Source organism: Ranitomeya imitator, chromosome 4, assembly GCF_032444005.1.
Source record: "Ranitomeya imitator isolate aRanImi1 chromosome 4, aRanImi1.pri, whole genome shotgun sequence".
NCBI classification, from domain to species: Eukaryota; Metazoa; Chordata; class Amphibia; order Anura; family Dendrobatidae; genus Ranitomeya; species Ranitomeya imitator.
In genome coordinates this window covers 417,788,827-417,813,050 of record NC_091285.1, presented here as the reverse complement: position 1 = coordinate 417,813,050, position 24,224 = coordinate 417,788,827, and positions in this window count along the sequence as shown.

The following is a 24,224-nucleotide window of genomic DNA, read 5'->3' as shown; positions in this document are numbered from 1 at the left end:
CATAAATGGCCTGAACTTTAACAGGGTCCATCTCGATGGTAGAAGGAGAAAAAATGAACCCCAAAAATGAAATCTTCTGAACACCAAAGAGACACTTTGACCCCTTCACAAACAAAGAATTAGCACGCAGGACCTGGAACACCATTCTGACCTGCTTCACATGAGACTCCCAATCATCCGAGAAGACCAAAATATCATCCAAGTATACAATCAGGAATTTATCCAGGTACTCTCGGAAGATGTCATGCATAAAGGACTGAAACACTGATGGAGCATTAGAAAGTCCGAATGGCATAACCAGGTACTCAAAATGGCCTTCGGGCGTATTAAATGCTGTTTTCCATTCATCGCCCCGTTTAATACGCACAAGATTATACGCACCACGAAGATATATCTTGGTGAACCAACTAGCCCCCTTAATCCGAGCAAACAAATCAGACAACAGCGGCAAGGGGTACTGAAATTTGACCGTAATTTTATTTAGAAGGCGGTAATCAATACAAGGTCTCAGTGAACCATCCTTCTTGGCCACAAAAAAGAACCCTGCTCCCAATGGCGACGATGACGGGCGAATATGACCCTTCTCCAAAGACTCCTTCACGTAACTCCGCATAGCGGCGTGCTCAGGTACAGATAAATTAAACAGTCGACCCTTAGGAAACTTACTACCAGGAATCAAATCGATAGCACAATCACAATCCCTATGCGGAGGTAGGGCATTGGACTTGGGCTCATCGAATACATCCCGGTAATCAGACAAGAACTCTGGGACCTCAGAAGGGGTGGATGATGAGATAGACAGAGATTGAACATCACCATGCCCAGCTGGACACAGACATTGATTTCCAATCTAATACTGGGTTATGGACTTGTAGCCATGGCAACCCCAACACGACCACATCATGCAGATTATGCAACACCAGAAAGCGAATATCCTCCTGGTGCGCAGGAGCCATGCACATGGTCAGCTGGGTCCAATACTGAGGCTTATTCTTGGCCAAAGGCGTAGCATCAAATCCTCTCAATGGAATAGGACACAGCAAGGGCTCCAAGACAAACCCACAGCGCCTAGCAAACTCCAAGTCCATCAAATTCAGGGCAGCGCCTGATTCCACAAATGCCATGACAGAATAGGAAGACAAAGAGCAGATCAAAGTAATGGACAAAAGAAATTTCGACTGTACCGTACCAATGGTGGCAGACCTAGCGAACCGCTTAGTGCGCTTAGGACAATCGGAGATAGCATGAGTGGAATCACCACAGTAGAAACACAGCCCATTCTGACGTCTGTGTTCTTGCCTTTCAGCTCTGGTTAAAGTCCTATCGCACTGCATAGGCTCAGGTTTATGCTCAGATAATACCGCCAAATGGTGCACAGATTTACGCTCGCGCAAGCATCGACCGATCTGAATGGCCAAAGACATAGACTCATTCAGACCAGCAGGCATAGGAAATCCCACCATGACATCCTTAAGGGCTTCAGAGAGACCCTTTCTGAAAATAGCTGCCAGCGCAGATTCATTCCATTGAGTGAGCACGGACCACTTTCTAAACTTCTGACAATAAATCTCTATCTCATCCTCACCCTGACACAGAGCCAGCAAATTTTTCTCTGCCTGATCCACTGAATTAGGTTCGTCGTACAGCAATCCGAGCGCCAGAAAAAACGCATCAATATTACATAATGCAGGATCTCCTGGCGCAAGGGAAAATGCCCAGTCTTGAGGGTCGCCACGTAATAAAGAAATAATGATTTTAACTTGTTGTACTGGGTCACCAGAGGAGCAGGGTTTCAAAGCCAGAAATAGTTTACAATTATTTTTAAAATTCAAAAACTTAGCTCTATCTCCAAAAAATAACTCAGGAATAGGAATTTTAGGTTCTAACATAGGATTCTGAACCACTAAATCTTGAATGTTCTGTACTCTTATAGTGAGATTATCCATCAAAGAGGACAGACCCTGAATGTCCATGTCCACACCTGTGTTCTGAACCACCCTGATGTATAGGGGAAAAGAAAGACAGAACACAGTGCAAAGAAAAAAAAAATAGTCTCAGAACTTCTCTTTTCCCTCTATTGAGAAGCATTAGTACTTTGGGCCTCCAGTACTGTTATGAACAGGTAATTCAGAACCACAATGGACCTTGAAGTTCAGAGCATACAAAGTGACCTAACATTTACCAAAAACATATGACGAGCTCTGAGACGTGGAAACTCTGCTGACCGCAATTCCTAATCCTATCACACCACACTAGAGGTAGCCGTGGATTGCGCTTAACGCTCCCTTTGCAACTCGGCACAGCCTGAGAAACTAACTAGCCCTGAAGATAGAAAAATAAGCCTACCTTGCCTCAGAGAAATTCCCCAAAGGAAAAGGCAGCCCCCCACATATAATGACTGTGAGTAAAGATGAAATACAAACACAGAGATGAAATAGATTTAGCAAAGTGAGGCCCGACTTACTGAATAGACCGAGGATAGGAAAGATAGCTTTGCGGTCAACACAAAAACCTACAAACAACCACGCAGAGGGGCAAAAAGACCCTCCGCACCGACTAACGGTACGGAGGTGCTCCCTCTGCGTCTCAGAGCTTCCAGCAAGCAAGAAAAACCAATATAGCAAGCTGGACAGAAAATATAGCAAACAAAAATAACATAAGCAGAACTTAGCTTATGCAGGATAAACAGGCCACAGGAACGATCCAGGAGGAAGCAAGACCAATACTAGAACATTGACTGGAGGCCAGGATCAAAGCACCAGGTGGAGTTAAATAGAGCAGCACCTAACGACTTAACCTCACCACCTGAGGAAGGAAACTCAGAAGCCGCAGTACCACTCTCATCAACCAAAGGAAGCTTATAGACAGAACCAGCCGCAGTACCACTCACGACCACAGGAGGGAGCTTGGCCACAGAATTCACAACACTGATCCCCAGCTGTGTATCCGGCAATTACTCCTGCTACCTCCACACTCACACTACTACAGATTTGAAACTTGCTCCAATTAGGCCTCGGCCTACACTCTGTTTCTCCTGTAATCCTTGGGATGGGATCCAACACCACCAGTTGCTGCTCGGAAGTGCTGTCTGCACAGTCAACACTTGCTGCCGTATTATTGGGGTTCAGTAATGTCTGCTGATCCCCTGCTGTATATCCTGCAATTTCTCCTGCTCCCTCCATACTCACACTACTACAGAATTTAAAGGGAACCAGTCCCCGCCCTGGCGTTTTTAACTAAAAGAGCCATCTTGTGCAGCAATAATGCTGAACAAGGAAAAGGTAGCTCTTTTAGTTATGCTCCTTGCACACGCTGAACTAAACACTTATAAAAGGTGTCCCCTCATACTGTGAAAGTCCCGGAGGCGGGACTTTCCTTCCTAATCAGACGCAGCACAGCTGTCATTCATACCCCCTTGGTGCCGTGTGCCGCCTCCTGAGCATTGTTTGAATCTGTCCCGGAGCCTGCGCTGTTATGTTATCCCTTGGCAATGCACAGTTAGCGCTGCCCATCTTCTGCATAATTTGATGCCAGGCTGACTTTGCCTGTGCGGCCGTGCTGCCCGAGATCCCACCCCGCAGTGTTTTCTGATTTATTCACACTGCGGGGCTGGGATTCATGGGCATGTACAGTGCATATCTTTGCCCCTCACTCTTCTCCCACCGCCTTCTTCAGACTGTGCAGCGTCAGCTCATCCCTAATCGCCATGGCATGCGCTAACTGCACATGCCCAAGGGATAACATAACAGTGCAGGCTCCGGGACAGATTCAAACAACGTTGAAAAGGCGGCGCCCGGTGCCAAGGGGGTATGAATGACGGCTGTGCTGCGTCTCATTAAGAAGGAAAGTCCCACCTCCGGGACGGTTTCACGGTATGACGGGGCACATTTTATAAGTGTTAACTTCAGCATGTTCAAGGAGCATAAGTAAAAGAGCCACCTTTTCCTTTTGCAGCATTAGTGCTGCACAAGTTGGCTCTTTTAGCTACAAACGCCTGGGGGGTTGCAGGTTCCCTTTCAACTTGCTCAAATTAGGCCTCGACTTACACTCACTTTCTCCTGTAATTCCTGGGCTACAACACCGCCAGATGCTGCTCGGAAGTGCTATCTGCACAGTCAACACATGCTCCAGTGTTTTGGGGTTCAGTAACGTCAGCTGATCCCCAGCTGTGTGTGCGGCAATTTCTCCTGCTCCCTCCACATTGACACCACTACAGATTTTAAACTTGCTCCAATTAGGCATCGGCCTACGCTCTGTTTTACATGTAATCCCTGGGCTCCAACACCACCAGTTGCTGCTCAGAAGTGTCTTTGGTACGGGTACTCCCTCCTGCCAAGCCTGGTTCCAGCACGCCAGCTGTTTACGGGTAGTGTTAAGGTCACTTTGCCTCCAATACATTGTCCTGTCGGGTTGCGGTTGGGTTAGCCAACTCTATGGTGCCTGAAGTTTAGGTGCTTCCTATGTGGGCTGCGGGAACTGGTAATCAAGGCTGGTTCCATAGTGCCAATAGGACAAGCTCCCCCTCTAGGACTGTGGGTTTTCGGTAACTACGGCCGGCTTGCAGCCTAGCAATTTTTTTTTCCTGTGGACCTTCTGCTGCCTATCTGCGCTCCAGCGCCATTAGCTGGTTCTTTGGAAGACAATCTTGAATAGGTCCCTCTGGTTCCAGTTCCGTCAGCTGGTTCCAGGCAGAGCCTTTGGCTTAGGTGCCTCCTTCTGGTTATCTGAGTTTCACCAACGTCTGGTGGTCCTTGTTAGTGCTTTCTGGCATGGGTACCTCCTGCTTAGTAACCAGGTTCCAGTACCATCAGCTGGCCCTCGATAGTTCCATTGGCTCTTGTACCTTCTGCTACCCATTCGGGTTCCAGTACCATCAGCTGGTTCTCGGCAGTGTCTTTGGCATGGGTACTCCCTGCTGCCCAGCCTGGTTTCAGCACGCCAGCTGTTTTCGGGTAGTGTCAAGGTCACTTTGCCTCCAATACGTTGTCCTGTCAGGTTGCGGTCGGGTTAGCTTACTCTATGGTGCCTGCAGTTTAGGTGCTTCCTATGTGGGCTGCGGGAACTGGCAATCAAGGCTGGTTCCGTAGTGCCAATAGGACAAGCCCCCCTGTAGGACTGTGGGTTTTCCATAACTACGGCTGGCTCGCAACCTAGCAATTTTTTTTTCCTGTGGACCTTCTGCTGCCTATCTGCATTCCAGCGCCATTAGCTGGTTCTTTGGAAGACAATCTTGAATAGGTCCCCCTGGTTCCAGTACCGTCAGCTGGTTCCAAGCAGAGCCTTTGGCTTAGGGGCCTCCTTTTGGTTATCCGAGTTCCACCAACGTCTGGTGGTCCTTGGTAGTGTTTTCTGGCACGGGTACCTCCTGCTTAGTAACCGGGTTCCAGTACCGTCAGCTGGTCCTCGGTAGTTCCATTGGCTCTTGTACCTTCGGCTACCCTTCCGGGTTCCAGTGCCGTCAGCTGGTTCTCGGCAGTGTCTTTGGCTCTTGTACCTTCTGCTCCCCATCCTGGTTCCAGTACCGTCAGCTGGTTCCAGGAAGAGCCTTTGGCTTAGGTGCCTCCTTCTGGGTATCTGAGTTCCAACGTCTGGTGGTCCTTGGTAGTGCTTTCTGGCATGAATACCTCCTGCTTAGTAACCGGGTTCCAGTACCGTCAGCTGTTCCTCGGTAGTTCCATTGGCTCTTCTACCTTCTGTTACCCATCCGGGTTCCAGTACCGTCAGCTGGTTCTCGGCAGTGTCTTTTGCTCTTGTACCTTCTGCTCCCCATCCTGGTTCCAGTACCGTCAGCTGGTTCCAGGCAGAGACTTAGGCTTAGATGCCTCCTTCTGGGTGACCAAGTTCTACCAACGTCTGGTGGTCCTTGGTAGTGCTTTCTGGCATGGGTACCTCCTGCTTAGTAACCGGTTTCTAGTTCCATCAGCTGGTCCTCAGTAGTTCCATTGGCTCTTGTACCTTCGGGTAGCCATCCGGGTTCCAGTACCGTCAGCTGGTTCTCGGCAGTTCCTCAGCCTTCTTGTACCTTCTGCTACATTTCCAAGTTCAAGCTTTTGGAAATGGTTTTTGCTAATCACTCTGGATCTCCCTGATGATGACCCTAAAGACGACGACCCTGAAGACCACCCCGAACAAGACGACGACCCCGGAGATGACGACTCTGGAGATGACGACCCTGGAGACGACGACCCTGAAGACCATCCCGAAGAAGATGATGACCCCGGAGATGACGACCCTGTAGATACTGACCCTGTAGGCCAAGAAGCAGAAGAACAAGAATCTGCAGAAAAAAAAGCAGAAGAACGTTAAGCATAAGACTAAAAATCAGAGCAAAAGATATTATCTAAATTATAAGCAGAAGAAGACTAAGCAGTGTATGGGGGTGAGTCCGTTCCTCCTCGTGGTGCCCCTGGAAAATACCTGCTGCTGCAGGCAAAACTGAACGCGGACAAATCCTGTTGTAAATCTTTTGTGACAGCCAGAACAGAAGGTGTAATCTTCAAACTTTTATAGATAACAACTACAGGAATTCCTGTCACAAATAAGAATATAATGAAGAAGAAGAAGAATATGAAGAAGATGAAGAAGTAGAATATGAAGAAGTATAATAGTTGAATAAAAAGAATATGAAGAATGTAGAAAAAAGAATAATAGGAAGAAGGTGAAGAAGAAGAAGATGAATAAGGTGAAGGAGAAGTTGATAAAATAGATGCTGCTGCTGAGGATGAAGAAGAAGAAAGTGTGGGAGAAGTAAAAAAAGAAGGTGAAGAGCATGGAAGTAGTGAAACATAAATATCTGACAAAATATTAAAAAAACTTAACATAGTCAATATCTTTGTAACTCCGAACGTCTTAAAAAAAATGTATTCCTGCTATTCCATTTGATTGGGCTAAACCTCTATGCCTTTAATGTCTCCTCCACCTCCCCCAATACATCCTACATTATTCTTAGTTGTTTTCCTTCATGTAGAATTAACCTACAAGGAAAGAAAGGGTTTATTTTAATCCTATATTTTTGTCCCATTGACTTGCATTGGTATCGGGTATCGGTATCGGCGATATCCGATATTTTTTGGATATCGGCCGATCCAATCCGATACCGATATTTCCGAATATTGGAAGGTATCGCTCAACACTATACATGAACTGTTCCCAAAAAATTATCCTTGAAAAATGAAAAATTGCTGCTAAACTCTCAATTCTTCTAACATCTAACAAAAAAGGCTTAAAAATTAATGCTGTTGTGAAGTAAGCATATGATAAATGCCACATCATATGGCAACTACATATCATATATATGATACCTAGTAACTATTTTGTGTAATAGGACTATCTAATTTAAGGACATAAAAATGTAAAGTTCAAAAATTGCTAATTTATCTATATTTTTGCCAAATTTCCAATTTTTTTAAATAAATAAATGTAAATTTTATTTACTTAAATGAACTACCACTATGAAGTACAAAGTGTCATTAAAAAATTTGAGAATCACTGGTATTGATATAAGCATTTCTAAGATATTACCACAAAAGATGTTACATGTTGTCAGATTTGAAAAAAAGTTTCTGTCAGTAAGGCAAAAATCTGGATATGAAACCATGTGGTTGAATTACCATACAAAACAGTGAAAATAACAGAAGAGTGATATTTTCAACACTGTCGGATACACCTTCCAGTCATGTAGCAACTTTTACCGAGACCTCATTTATGATTTTGCTTTGTCTTTTTGCTAAGAATTTCAATTATCTTATTTATTCTGTTAATTAAAAAAAGATATGTTCTACATTGCCACGGGGAAAAAAAATAATTTCTGAGAGCAAAACTGCAACATCTATATACATTGTTCTTGTTTTCCTGAGTAGGTGAATTCTCTTTCATGTTTGTACTTTACCTTTGTTCTGGCTGTCTTTTATAATATATCTTTATACAGCAGAGATCACAAGTATTTGTTATCTCGATTCCACAGTGTTGTGGGAGGTATAAAATCAATAGTATGGAACTTGCTATTGTATCCCTTATTGTGTGATAAGTGCATTGACAATCATATTACCGCCTCTTCAATTACTATATATTGAGTATAATATACTACCTTGCGAAAATACAATAAATTCTTTAACCGTTACTGTAGGACTGACCTCGCCTGCACCAAGTTAATTTACTTTATACATGACACTTACAGTATATCAAAGCATTGCATACATTGCTTTCAGGCTATGTGCACACGTTGCAGATTGTATGCATTTTCGCTGAGTTTTTTCGCCGCGAAAACGCATGCACAACACAGGCCATTGAATTCAATGGGTGTTAGGTGTCGAATTCCCGTCTCGGCACAGGAGGAATCTCGAACCACCTCTGCTGCAGTCTCCCATTTTTCTCCAGCCACAGTGGAGCCTGCTCAGCAGAGACATCAGTCCCAGCATCTGGCTCAGGCAGATACTGTGCGCTTGGTTACTGCTGCTCCCCCAGGCCCAGCCACTGTAACCAGCACTGATGAACGCTTCTATTCACATTTGGGGAAATCTAACCCACATGTGAGCAAGTGTCCATCCGCCATTACTCAGCAGCAGGTACCATCTCTGCACAGTGGACCCTGGGCTGCGATTGCACCTCATATCTACCTCTTTATTATTTGGTGCATTCTGCTAGTCCTAACAATAGGATTCCGCAATGTTGTGCTAATTATGCATATTTTTCCGCTGCAGAATTGCATCGTGGAAAAATAAGCAGCATGCTCATTCTTTGTGTGGAATCATGGCAATTCTGCACACTTAGGAATGCATTGATCCCCTTACTTTCCGCATGGGGCTATGCCCACCATGTGAGAAGTAAGCGGATCATGTGCGGTGGTAGCCGGGTCTGGAGGAGAGGAGACTCTCCTCCAAGCCCTTGGGAACCATATTTCTGTTAAAATAAATAATTAAAATTAAAAAAATATTGATATACTTACCTTCCGATGGCCCCCGGAGTCCACCTGCCTCTCAGCGGTGCGCACGGCCACTTCCGTTCCCAGGGATGCAAGGCGCGAAGGATCTGGGATGACATCGCAGTCATGTGACCATGACATCACAAAGGTCCTTTGTGCAATGCATCCATGGGAACGGAAGCCACCGGGAGCGCCGCTGAGGATATCGGGGGCCGTCGGAAGGTGAGAAAAACTATTTTTTGATTTTTTTAAATTATTTTTAACATTCTGTCTTTTACTATTGATGCTGCGTAGGCAGCATCAATAGTAAAAAGTTTGTCACACTTGTCAGGCACTATGCTTGACAAGTATGACCATCCTGTCAATCAGTTTTCCAAGCGATGCTACAGATCGCTTGGAAAACGCTAGCATTCTGCAAGCTAATTGCGCTTGCAAAACGCTAGTGTTTAGCGAGAATATGCATGCCAATTCTGCACGCGTTATACCCGCAGCAGGGAGTTGCAGAATTGCCATGGAAATTTCCACAGCAATTCTGCAGCATGTACACATATTCTCACAGTGTCCAGAATCACAAGTTTATATTTTGCTTTTTTCAGTTTTTATGATTTGCAAATACATAAATGCTTATAGTTTCATTAAATCCCACAATGACCTTCATACTTTGTGAAATTCAGAAAATTTGCATTTTTGTATGATTAAAGTTATTTGTTTTAGCTTGTTCTTGACCCCAGAGAACTATTATAGGATTCCTTGGTACTCTGTTGGCCAGTTAGACATTCCATGATTTTCTATAGAAAATACTGCTTATGGCCGGGATCACACATAAGTGAGATATGGCCAAGTCTTGCAGGTGAAAACCAAGCTCTGGCACCGACACTCTGGAGCGGAGCGTGCAGCTCCATTTATTGCTGTGCAGCTTCACGCTCCGCTCCTGAGTGCCGGCGCCAGAGCTGGGTTTTTTACCTGCGAGACTCGGCCGTATCTCGCATATGTGTGATCCCGGCCTATTTCTGTGTCAAATTTGTGCAAAACCACTTAAACATTTGTGCAAATACACTTGACTAATCTACTACATTTTCAGACTTCACCATAAGTTTTTTTACTGCTTAACCCAAAAACATTTAAAAACTCAATAAAAGAGCTGAAAAAAAAATTTGTTTATCACTCGAAATGAGTAAAGAATTTTTTTTTAAAAAAATTAAAAATATTGGCATTGAACAAACCATTTGAAATTTGAATTTGCGAGCTTCACCACTTTTTGTAAAATGTTACCGCAAATTGCATTACTAGAAAGTTTCTAATTGCTCAGAAAATATATGTATAATTCTTATTTTTTAAGGAGTCAGAGGAGGAGAAATGGAGAGAAAAAGGCAGCGCGAGAGAGAGCGACTTTGTTTCAATATGATCTTTATAGTCCACTTACATGGTAAGTTTGGAGATGGAATCCATCTCTTCCTTACAAGCTGCCAATCTTGTGCTTTGGATGTGCTCCTCTAAGATATCTCTGATAACTCAGGTATTGGCCACCACAGTACAAAGTATGATATTCCTTTTGAAAAACTGGGATAGATAATGTGATTTCACAGCTGCAGTGCATTATTGGAAAGTCCACACGGACACACAAAACATCAATATCCCACTCGTTGTTGTTCCAGCAATGTGGGACCGTTTTTTTTGTATCCCTTGGTAATCGAATGTCAAAGTGTTTGAATTCATGTGGAACTCCAAATTTGAGGAAATTCAACTTGAATTCGGTCCTCTGCAGATCAATACACTCATCTCTAAAAAAATACAAATGTTGATATTTGCTTTATTGGCAATAAGATGTGAGGAAATATATGAATAATATTGGAGGAACTAGGAGGTACTAGAAGAAATCTTCAGAGATCTGTTTATAATTTGAAATATAATTTTTTTTTTTTCAAACTTTTCAACACATATAAACAAGTAAACAGTCATACAGGTTACATAAATCGGATGAGGGTGGATACATATTTAAAATGGAATTTACTGTCGCATTTCGGCCGAACCCTCATTGCGGATTAATAGCCGGGAGTGTCCACAGTTCTGGTTGTGGCAGAACTGATATGCGATCCAAGTAATAGGCTACGCAATCCGTAACCTGAGTCTCAAGAAGATATCGTTCAGAAATTAAAACCAACAATAACAATAAGACAATCAAAGAAAAATAAAAAATAAGAAGGAAGGGGAGAGGGGGTGGGGGGTGTACGGGGGGGGGAAGGGGCTCGAGGTGAGGGTGGAGAGAAGCGGTCAAAGCAGAACTCCTTATACAAAAATACCCCGTCAGAGATAAAAAAACGGTCAGAATGAAACCAAAAACATACGGGGAGCAGAACAGATAATTTTGACTGATTAGGAAGCAGAGAACAGGGCGAATATCGAGCATGACTCAATCAATTAGGTAATTGAGCTGTATCTGGGTCCATCACAGTGCAGTAAAAGAATCTTAGGAGAAACAACTTAGCACAAACATATATTGTGTAAGGAGAATAGTGAATGGGAGACTAAGGGGTAGTTTGAGATGCTAGCTGCCAGGGCAGCCATACACGAAAGAATTTGTCATGCGTATGTGAATCCCAACTGGTCAACTCTTCCATCCTGAAGATGTCCTGGGCTTTTTTAAGCCATTCATTGATATGAGGGGGAAACGTTTGTCTCCAGTGTATGGCGATCAAGTGCTTGGCAAAATTTAGCGATAATTGGGCATGACCAAAAAATGTGCGACAAAGAGCCTCTAGTCTTCATACATCTCCAGCATAGCGGAGAGTCCGAGAGGCCAAAGTGGTAGAGCGACTCAGGGGTTCTGTACCATCTGGAGAGGACTTTAAAGGCATTCTCCTGGAGCAAGACACATCTTGAGAACCCATGTGAGTGTTCCAAGACCTGCACTATTTCTTTGTTGGAGAGAGATATGTTCAGCTCAGACTCCCATGAGGAGATATATAGGGGTTTAAAGTGAGATTTAGGGGAGATTAAGTTATTATATAGTTTGGAAATTAATTTAGGGGGTGTAGGGTTGAGTTTAAGAAGAAGTTCCAGCCAGAGCCAATCTGAATTAGTTTGGATGTCCGACTTAAGCCTAGAAATAATATATTGTACACGGTTGATTTGAATGAAATATTTGGGTTGTTTCTTGGCGTCTCGAGGCCAACTGTTTGTGCAACTAATTTGGTTGGAGAGTAGGTGTGAAATTGGGAGGGTCGGCAGGGATTTCCAGAGGTCAAATGTGTCTATATATTTTGGTTCAATGAGCCAAGGTAATTTGAAATATAATTTTGTCTTAATACTGCTTCCAAATATTGTGTATCTAGTATTGCTATGGACTCACCTGGTAAGATGAATTCTCTAGCCTGCAGGACAGTATGATCAGCACGGACCGAGGGTGATGGTTCACCAGAACAGTTCTCTATCATCTTCACATGAATCAATGAGGAGAAAGGCAGCAAGAGATGCATAGCCTAAATTAACAATGTCCTAATAAAAAAATATCATGTCACAGATATTAGATCACTTATTCACTACTTGGTAGAACTGCACACCAGAAAGGCACAAAAAAATTGTTTCAAGTGTTTTTTATTCTTTTAATATGCATAATCAACACCACTTTGAGTGAAGGAGTTAAAGGGTTGTTCCTTACATAGATCTTCAGGAGGGCACCTGTTATGACCTGGTGGTGAGTACAATAATGGACCTGGTGGTTAAGAGCACACGGAATGACCTGATAGTTACTAATAATACAGGACAAGCTCTGAGACGTGGGAACTCTGCTGACCGCAATCCCTAATCCTATCACACACACTAGAAATAGCCGTGGAGCGCTCCTGACGCTCCCTAGGCGCCTCATCACAGCCTAAGGAACTAGCTAGCCCTAAAGATAGAAAAATAAAGCCTACCTTGCCTCAGAGAAATTCCCCAAAGGAACAGGCAGCCCCCCACATATAATGACTGTGAGTAAAGATGAAAATTACAAACACAGAGATGAAATAGATTTAGCAAAGTGAGGCCCGACTTACTGAACAGACAGAGGATAGGAAAGGTAACTTTGCGGTCAGCACAAAAAACTACAAAAAGACCACGCAGATGGTGCAAAAAGACCCTCCGCACCGACTCACGGTGCGGAGGCGCTCCCTCTGCGTCCCAGAGCTTCCAGCAAGCAGGACAAAAATCAAAATAGCAAGCTGGACAGAAAAAACAGCAAACAGAGAAAAACAAGCAGGAACTTAGCTTCTGCTGGGAAGACAGGTCACAAGAACGATCCAGGAGCGAACTAGACCAATACTGGAACATTGACAGGTGGCATGGAGCAAAGATCTAGGTGGAGTTAAATAGAGCAGCCAGCTAACGAATTAACCTCGTCACCTGTGGAAGGAACCTCAGAAGCCGCAGCCCCACTCACAACCACCAGAGGAAGCCCATGGACAGAACCAGCCGAAGTACCATTCATGACCACAGGAGGGAGCTTAACAACAGAATTCACAACAGGCACCAGTACCTTGCTTCCCAGCTACCATCTCGCCAGGAGGCAGTACCGTTCGGATGACTGCCAATTTGGAGTAGTGGCTAACCCAAACGGTGAGCTCTTTTATTTTGCAAGCAGAAGCATCACACAGTAGCCTCTTCAGCCATCCAGCATCAGAGCAGCTTTTTCAAGCTCTATAGCAATGAGATTTCAGAGCTTCCTTTCTTGTTAAGTAAGCCAGCCACCTCTGATAGACATCAGAAGAGGTGGTTGATTTAGGCAATAAAGAATAATTAAAAAAAATAAGATTCCCGTTGTTCTTCAGAACAAACAAGACTTTGCAAAAACATGCCGCTTTGCAATTTACTTGATATCTAAACATTTTGCAATGCTACATATTTATAGTATAAAAAAATAAGAAAGCAGCTAGCCCACATAAGAGGAATAAATGAAGAACGAGGACTCCAGCATCAGGATACACTGGGCCTGAGTTTTGGTTCAGTCTCCCCCCAAAAAAGTGAGATTCAGATTCTCACAAAGTGGATATACTGCAGTCCTGTTAGTTTGTCGTATGTCAGCCAGCCACTTTCTGCCACTTACATTGCGTTGTTTTATGCACTGGGCCTGAGTTTTGGTTCAGTCTCCCCCCCAAAAAAAGTGAGATTCAAATTCTCACAAAGTGGATATACTGCAGTCCTGTTAGTTTATCATATGTCAGTCAGCCACTTTCTGCCACTTAGATTGCGTTGTTATATACACTGGGCCTGAGTTTTGGTTCAGTCTCCCCCCCAAAAAAGTGAGATTCAAATTCTCACAAAGTGGATATACTGCAGTCCTGTTAGTTTGTCGTATGTCAGCCAGCCACTTTCTGCCACTTACATTGTGTTGTTTTATACACTGGGCCTGAGTTTTGGTTCAGTCTCCCAAAAAAAAGGGAGATTTACAATCTCAACAAGTTTATATACACATTCTACCTTGTTTTACAGTACCATATAACGGTTGTTATTTTGGTCAGATTTTCCAAAAAATGAGGAAGTCAGGTGGAAGAGGCCGTGGCAGGTGGGTGCGAGCTGGTACTGATGGTGGTGGTTAGAGTTGAGCGACCTTGACCTTTTTAGAGTCGAGCCGGGTTTCGCGAAACCCGACTATCTCAAAAGTCGGGTCGAGTGAAATCGGCCGATTATGACGTAAAGTCGGGATCGACCGAAACACGAAACCCAATGCAAGTCAATGGGGCAGCATAGTCTGCAGTGAGTGGGGGCCAGGAAAACACCTAGAGTGCCCATTTTAATGTCAAAACCATCCATTCTTCTTAATGAAGCATGTCAAGCGTAATTTACCTTATAATAATTGGAAGGCATTTGAAATAGGGGGTCATTTGGCTAAAGTTGTGGTGGGTAGGGCTGGTTCAAGTAATTAGTGGGCCCAGGAAATCTGGACCACGTCACGGCAGTGGAGCAGGGAGAGGTAAGTATTTCAACTTTGCAAGTGCTGTGAACCTGAGCAAGCAGGGGGGGCCCACTCGTTGGCATTGGCACTGGCACAGGGCCCCTCAAAGTACAGCGGTGTGTTTGCACGGCGGGGGCGCCTCCCACCGGCAGCAACACTTTTGCGTACCATGAGAGGCCCTGTGCCAGTGACGTCGCCAACTAGTATTCCTCCCCCCACCTGATGAAGGAACCTGCACTTTCATCTGCACCTTCCTGTTTGTCCCCGTGTAAGGTGGTATGGTATGCGGGAAGGGGGACCTGACTTTCAGCAGGGTCACAATCTTGCAGTGTAGCGTGCACGGGAAATGTTGCGTTATGGGTCAATGTACCAGCAGACTCATCTATCACTGGCTGGGCAATGGGCAGGATGAGGAGGAAACACAGATATAGGCCCAAAGAATAAAGTGGGCTAAATGCAGTTCAAAATTGGTAACACAGGACTAATCAGGGGGCATTGCAGTGGAGGACAACTGGAATGAGAGGCTGACATAGAGAGTAGGCCCAAATCAGTAAGTAGTCGAAATGCAGTTCAAAATTGGCAACAGTAGTAAACAGGCGGCACAGCTTTGTTCAGTGGAGGAGAACAGCAAGGAGTGGCAGACACCGATAGTAGGCCCCAACCCAACTAGTAGGCCAAATGCAGTCTAACATTAACAACTACTTAACGAGCGCCTGAAAATGGAATTTCAGGACAGGAAACCAGGAGAACAGCAAGGAGCGGCAGACACCGATAGTAGGCCCCAAACCAACTAGTACGCCAAATGCAGTTGTTCCGTTTAACCACAATTTAATGAGAGCCTGAAGATAGAAGTTCAGGAAAGGCAACCTGGAGAACACCTTGGAGTGGAACACACCATCTCTCTACACCCCATACCCAATTTGTAGGTCTAATGCAGCGTAGTTTCCAACAACTACTAAACGAGAGCATGATGATCGAAGCATTGGCGAGGAAACCTGGGGAAAACCTTGGAGTGGAACACACCATCTCTCTACACCCCATACCCAATTTGTAGGCCTAATGCAGCGTAGTTTCCAACAACTACTAAACGAGAGCATGATGATCGAAGCATTGGCGAGGAAACCTGGGGAACACCTTGGAGTGGAACACACCATCTCTCTACAGTGGAACACACCATCTCTCTACACCCCATACCCAATTTGTAGGCCTAATGCAGCGTAGTTTCCAACAACTACTAAACGAGAGCCGGAAGATCGAAGCTCAGGAAAGGCAACCTGGAGAATAACTTGGAGTGGAACACACCATCTCTCTACACCCCATACCCAATTTGTAGGCCCAATGCAGCGTAGTTTCCAACAACTACTAAACGAGAGCCGGAAGATCGAAGCAATGGAGAGGAATCCTGGGGAACACCTTGGAGTGTAACACACCATCTCTCTACACCCCATACCCAATTTGTAGGCCTAATGCAGCGTAGTTTCCAACAACTACTAAACGAGAGCCGGAAGATCGAAGCAATGGAGAGGAAACCTGGGGAACACCTTGGAGTGTAACACACCATCTCTCTACACCCCATACCCAATTTGTAGGCCCAATGCAGCGTAGTTTCCAACAACTACTAAACGAGAGCCGGAAGATCGAAGCAATGGAGAGGAAACCTGGGGAACACCTTGGAGTGTAACACACCATCTCTCTACACCCCATACCCAATTTGTAGGCCTAATGCAGCGTAGTTTCCAACAACTACTAAACGAGAGCCGGAAGATCGAAGCAATGGAGAGGAAACCTGGGGAACACCTTGGAGTGTAACACACCATCTCTCTACACCCCATACCCAATTTGTAGGCCTAATGCAGCGTAGTTTCCAACAACTACTAAACGAGAGCCGGAAGATCGAAGCAATGGAGAGGAAACCTGGGGAACACCTTGGAGTGTAACACACTATCTCTCTACACCCCATACCCAATTTGTAGGCCTAATGCAGCGTAGTTTCCAACAACTACTAAACGAGAGCCGGAAGATCGAAGCAATGGAGAGGAAACCTGGGGAACACCTTGGAGTGTAACACACCATCTCTCTACACCCCATACCCAATTTGTAGGCCTAATGCAGCGTAGTTTCCAACAACTACTAAACGAGAGCCGGAAGATCGAAGCAATGGAGAGGAAACCTGGGGAACACCTTGGAGTGTAACACACCATCTCTCTACACCCCATACCCAATTTGTAGGCCTAATGCAGCGTAGTTTCCAACAACTACTAAACGAGAGCATGAAGATCGAAGCAATGGAGAGGAAACCTGGGGAACACCTTGGAGTGGAACACACCATCTCTCTACACCCCATACCCAATTTGTAGGCCTAATGCAGCGTAGTTTCCAACAACTACTAAACGAGAGCATGATGATCGAAGCATTGGCGAGGAAACCTGGGGAACACCTTGGAGTGGAACACACCATCTCTCTACAGTGGAACACACCATCTCTCTACACCCCATACCCAATTTGTAGGCCTAATGCAGCGTAGTTTCCAACAACTACTAAACGAGAGCCGGAAGATCGAAGCTCAGGAAAGGCAACCTGGGGAACACCTTTGAGTGGAACACACCATCTCTCTACACCCCATACCCAATTTGTAGGCCCAATGCAGCGTAGTTTCCAACAACTACTAAACGAGAGCCGGAAGATCGAAGCTCAGGAAAGGCAACCTGGGGAACACCTTGGAGTGTAACAAACCCTCTCTCTACACCACGGAAGGGCTGATTCTTAGGAAGGAAGGCTGTCGGAAAGAAGCAGGGCGCGTCCGAGGGTGATTATATTCTTATTAGGTATATACTCACCCTCGGACGCGCCCTGCTTCTTTATTTGTAATGAATGTTTACTTGCAATGTGGTTTTGACTTACTCTATTTTTTTGGTAAATAATGATTTTATTATTTTCATTGTTTTGCATCTTCTTGGCAAAAATATAAAGAAGACGCGACAGGACAACACTCGGTGGATGCCATATCTGTGTTTAAAATTGAAAAAAACTTTCAGTTAACTACTTGCAGGAGAAAGTTATTGTAGCTGGTGGCCATTTTTAGTACTGTACCAGATTTTTGTTGTATGTGTTTGTTTTTAATGTTAAAATGTCTGCATTTGATATCTCTCCAGTATTTTCTTTTTTATAAGCAAAATACTTATTTTTATATTTTCTGATGTTGGTTCCAGGGGTACACGGGCAGCAGTGGTGTGGTCAGTGGAGGCCTAGTGGAAGGAGTGACCGCAGACAGGCATCGAAGGCCTAAAATAATAACACATGGCTGTAGGCAATTTTAAATTGGTTCCAGGGGTACACGGGCAGCAGTGGTGTGGTCAGTGGAGGCCTAGTGGAAGGAGTGACCACAGACAGGCATCGAAGGCCTAAAATAATAACACATGGCTGTAGGCAATTTTAAATTCTTTCCAGGGGTACACGGGCAGCAGTGCCCTGGTCAGTGTAGTAGTAGTAGAAAGAATGGACCGCAGACAGGCATCGAAGGCCTAAAATAAAAAAATTGGGCTGGCTGTAGGCAATTTTAAATTGGTTCCAGGGGTACACGGGCAGCAGTGGTGTGGTCAGTGGAGGCCTAGTGGAAGGAGTGACCGCAGACAGGCATCGAAGGCCTAAAATAATAACACATGGCTGTAGGCAATTTTAAATTGGTTCCAGGGGTACACGGGCAGCAGTGGTGTGGTCAGTGGAGGCCTAGTGGAAGGAGTGACCGCAGACAGGCATCGAAGGCCTAAAATAATAACACATGGCTGTAGGCAATTTTAAATTGGTTCCAGGGGTACACGGGCAGCAGTGGTGTGGTCAGTGGAGGCCTAGTGGAAGGAGTGACCGCAGACAGGCATCGAAGGCCTAAAATAATAACACATGGCTGTAGGCAATTTTAAATTGGTTCCAGGGGTACACGAGCAGCAGTGGTGTGGTCAGTGGAGGCCTGGTGGAAGGAGTGACCGCAGACAGGCATCGAAGGCCTAAAATAATAACACATGGCTGTAGGCAATTTTAAATTGGTTCCAGGGGTACACGGGCAGCAGTGGTGTGGTCAGTGGAGGCCTAGTGGAAGGAGTCACCGCAGACAGGCATCGAAGGCCTAAAATAATAACACATGGCTGTAGGCAATTTTAAATTGGTTCCAGGGGTACACGGGCAGCAGTGGTGTGGTCAGTGGAGGCCTAGTGGAAGGAGTCACCGCAGACAGGCATCGAAGGCCTAAAATAATAACACATGGCTGTAGGCAATTTTAAATTGGTTACAGGGGTACACGGGCAGCAGTGGTGTGGTCAGTGGAGGCCTAGTGGAAGGAGTGACCACAGACAGGCATCGAAGGCCTAACATAACAAAAATGTCAATACAATGGTATTGTCAGTGGCAGGCATTGAAGGATGTCAGCGCATAGACGAAACATTGGTGGAGCTGTGAGATAATTTTGCAAGTGGTAGAGCACTGTTTGAGCTGGGGTGGGGGGAAACTGTCTTGTGGCCGGCGGTACAGGCCCAGGGCCCCTCATATTACAACGGTGTGTCTGACGTTGGGTGAGCACCACCACCGCCAGAGACACTTTATTGTACTAGGAGGGACCCAGTGGCAGTGCCGTCGACCAAAAGCGGGCTCACCCACCTCTTCAGACAAACTGCACTCTCACGGGTGCTGTCGCCAAGTGTCGATACCATGGCCCCGTGTGGGGAGTTTGGCCATTTAGTGAGGTGTAAACATGTCGTATGCTGGACAATCAGGTGCAGAAAATTACGAGATTGGAAAAGGCATTCAGAATAGTCCACAGGCAAGACCTTTTCATAGGAAAGCTAGGTGTCAGCCGGGCAAGGTGGGGCAAAAGATTTCGAAATCCAGTTGTGGTTCATTTTAATGAAGGTTAGATCATCTACATTTTGGGTAGCCAGACGAGTCCTTTTTTCTGTTAGTATTGAACCTGCAGCACTGAATACTCTTTCTGATAGGACACTAGCTGCCGGGCAAGCAAGCTCCTGCAATGCATATTCTGCCAATTCTGGCCAGGTGTCTAATTTTGATGCCCAGTAATCAAATGGGAATGACGGTTGAGGGAGAACATCGATAAGGGATGAAAAATAGTTTGTAACCATACTGGACAAATGTTGTCTCCTGTCACTTTGAATTGATGCTGCAGTACCTGTCCTGTCTGCGGTCATAGCAAAATCACTCCACAACCTGGTCAGAAAACCCCTCTGGCCAACGCCACTTCTGATTTCTGCCCCTCTAACTCCTCTGGTCTGCTGGCCCCTGCAGCTCGTGTGAGAACGATCACGGGCGCTGTGTGCAGGGAATGCCAGAAGCAAACGGTCAACAAGAGTTGATTGTTTGGTTGCTAATATTAGTTCCAAGTTCTCATGTGGCATTATATTTTGCAATTTGCCTTTATAGCGAGGATCAAGGAGGCAGGCCAACCAGTAATCGTCATCATTCATCATTTTAGTTATGCGTGTGTCCCTTTTGAGGATACGTAAGGCATAATCCGCCATGTGGGCCAAAGTTCCAGTTCTCAAATCTGCGGTTGTGCTTGGTTGAGGGGCAGTTTCAGGCAAATCCACGTCACTTGTGTCCCTCAAAAAACCAGAACCCGGCCTTGCCGCGCCACCAATTTCCAGTGGCCCCGGAAAAGCTTCCTCATTAAAAATATAATCATCCCCATCATCCTCCTCGTCCTCCTCCTCCTCTTCGCCCGCTACCTCGTCCTGTACACTGCCCTGGCCAGACAATGGCTGACTGTCATCAAGGCTTTCCTCTTCCTCAGCTGCAGACGCCTGATCCTTTATGTGCGTCAAACTTTGCATCAGCAGACGCATTAGGGGGATGCTCATGCTTATTATGGCGTTGTCTGCACTAACCAGCCGTGTGCATTCCTCAAAACACTGAAGGACTTGACACATGTCTTGAATCTTCGACCACTGCACACCTGACAACTCCATGTCTGCCATCCTACTGCCTGCCCGTTTATGTGTATCCTCCCACAAAAACATAACAGCCCGCCTCTGTTCACACAGTCTCTGAAGCATGTGCAGTGTTGAGTTCCACCTTGTTGCAACGTCTATGATTAGGCGATGCTGGGGAAGGTTCAAAGAACGCTGATAGGTCTGCATACGGCTGGAGTGTACGGGCGAACGGCGGATATGTGAGCAAAGTCCACGCACTTTGAGGAGCAGGTCGGATAACCCCGGATAACTTTTCAGGAAGCACTGCACCACCAGGTTTAAGGTGTGAGCCAGGCAAGGAATGTGTTTCAGTTGGGAAAGGGAGATGGCAGCCATGAAATTCCTTCCGTTATCACTCACTACCTTGCCTGCCTCAAGATCTACAGTGCCCAGCCACGACTGCGTTTCTTTCTGCAAGAACTCGGACAGAACTTCCGCGGTGTGTCTGTTGTCGCCCAAACACTTCATAGCCAATACAGCCTGCTGACGTTTGCCAGTAGCTGCCCCATAATGGGAGACCTGGTGTGCAACAGTGGCAGCTGCGGATGGAGTGGTTGTGCGACTGCGGTCTGTGGACGAGCTCTCGCTTCTGCAGGAGGACGAAGAGGAGGAGGAGGGGGTGCGAACGGCTACAGCCAATTGTTTCCTAGACCGTGGGCTAGGCAGAACTGTCCCAAACTTGCTGTCCCCTGTGGACCCTGCATCCACCACATTTACCCAGTGTGCCGTGATGGACACGTAACGTCCCTGGCCATGCCTACTGGTCCATGCATCTGTTGTCAGGTGCACCTTTGTACTCACAGATTGCCTGAGTGCATGGACGATGCGCTCTTTAACATGCTGGTGGAGGGCTGGGATGGCTTTTCTGGAAAAAAAGTGTCGACTGGGTAGCTCGTAGTGTGGTACAGCGTAGTCCATCAGGGCTTTGAAAGCTTCGCTTTCAACTAACCGGTAGGGCATCATCTCTAACGAGATTAGTCTAGCTATGTGTGCATTCAAACCCTGTGTACGCGGATGCGAGGCTAAGTACTTCCTTTTTCTAACCATAGTCTCATGTAGGGTGAGCTGGACTGGAGAGCTGGAGATCGTGGAACTAGCGGGGGTGCCGGTGGACATGGCAGACTGAGAGACGGTGGGAGATGGTATTGTTGCCACCGGTGCCCTAGATGCAGTGTTTCCTACTACGAAACTGTTGATTCCCTGACCCTGACTGCTTTGGCCTGGCAAAGAAACCTGCACAGATACTGCAGGTGGTGCGGAAAATGGTGGCCCTACACTGCCGGAAGGGATGTTGCGTTGCTGACTAGCTTCATTGGCCGAGGGTGCTACAACCTTAAGGGACGTTTGGTAGTTAGTCCAGGCTTGCAAATGCATGGTGGTTAAATGTCTATGCATGCAACTTGTATTGAGACTTTTCAGATTCTGTCCTCTGCTTAAGGTAGTTGAACATTTTTGACAGATGACTTTGCGCTGATCAATTGGATGTTGTTTAAAAAAATGCCAGACTGCACTCTTTCTAGCATCGGATACCTTTTCAGGCATTGCAGACTGAGCTTTAACCGGATGGCCACGCTGTCCTCCAACAGGTTTTGGCTTTGCCACGCGTTTTGGGCAAGATACGGGCCCGGCAGATGGAACCTGTTGCGATGTTGATGCCTGCTGCGGCCCCTCCTCCTCCGCTTCAGAACTGCTGCCGCCTGCACCCTGTTCCCCCAATGGCTGCCAATCGGGGTCAAGAACTGGGTCATCTATTACCTCTTCTTGTAGCTCGTGTGCAACTTCGTCTGTGTCACCGTGTCGGTCGGTGGTATAGCGTTCGTGATGGGGCAACATAGTCTCATCAGGGTCTGATTCTTGATCAGCACCCTGCGAGGGCAATGTTGTGGTCTGAGTCAAAGGACCAGCATAGTAGTCTGGCTGTGGCTGTGCATCAGTGCACTCCATGTCAGATTCAACTTGTAATGGGCATGGACTGTTAACTGCTTCACTTTCTAAGCCAGGGACGGTATGTGTAAAGAGCTCCATGGAGTAACCCGTTGTGTCGCCTGCTGCATTCTTCTCTGTTGTTGTTTTTGCTGAAGAGGACAAGGAAGCGACTTGTCCCTGACCGTGAACATCCACTAACGACGCGCTGCTTTGACATTTACCAGTTTCACGAGAGGAGGCAAAAGAGCTAGAGGCTGAGTCAGCAAGATAAGCCAAAACTTGCTCTTGCTGCTCCGGCTTTAAAAGCGGTTTTCCTACTCCCAGAAAAGGGAGCGTTCGAGGCCTTGTGTAGCCAGACGACGAACCTGGCTCCACAGCTCCAGACTTAGGTGCAATATTTTTTTTCCCACGACCAGCTGATGCTCCACCACTACCACTACCCTCATTACCAGCTGACAATGAACGCCCCCGGCCATGACCTCTTCCACCATACTTCCTCATTGTTTTAAAAACGTAAACAAACTAACGGTATTTGTTGCTGTCACACAAATTACACTGTGAGCTATAACTTCAGTATGATTTAGCTACCCCTTTACAGGTGAGTGAGACCACAACGAAAATCAGGCACAATGTTACACACTCTGTTGTTGGTGGCAACAAATGAGAGAGATGCCACACACGCAGGACTGTCACTAAAGCACAAATGTAAATATTAATCTCCCACTGATTTGATTTTTTTTTTTTTTTAAGGGAGACTTTAGGAAAAAAAATAATAGAATAAAATGATTTTTTCAGGAAGAATTTAGAAACCAAATAAAATAAAATGATTTTTTCAGGGAGAATTTAGAAAACAAATAAAACAAAAAAAGGCTTTCTATGGCCCACTGAGTGAGAGATGACGCACACAGGAGTCAGGAGTGGCACACAAGCCCAGAGGCCAATATTTATCTCCCACTGATTGATGTAGTGATTTTTTCAGGTAGATTTTGGAACCCAAATCAAGCTAAAAAAAATAATAGGCTTTCTATGGCCCACAATTGGAGAGAGAGAGAGAGATGGCACACCCAGGAGTCAAGACTGGCACACAAGCAGAAAGGGCAATATTAATCTCCCACTGATTTGTTTTTTTTTTTTCAGGGAGACTTTAGGAAAAAAAAAAATAGAATAAAATGATTTTTTCAGGAAGAATTTAGAAACCAAAGAAAATAAAATGATTTTTTCAGGGAGAATTTAGAAAACAAATAAAACAAAAAAAGGCTTTCTATGGCCCACTGAGTGAGAGATGACGCACACAGGAGTCAGGAGTGGCACACAAGCCCAGAGGCCAATATTTATCTCCCACTGATTGATGTAGTGATTTTTTCAGGTAGACTTGGGCAAACCCACCACAAAGTCCATCCCGACCATCTCCCAGGGCCTGTCTGCCACTGGCAGAGGATATAACAATCCAGCTGGCCGTTGACGAGGAGACTTA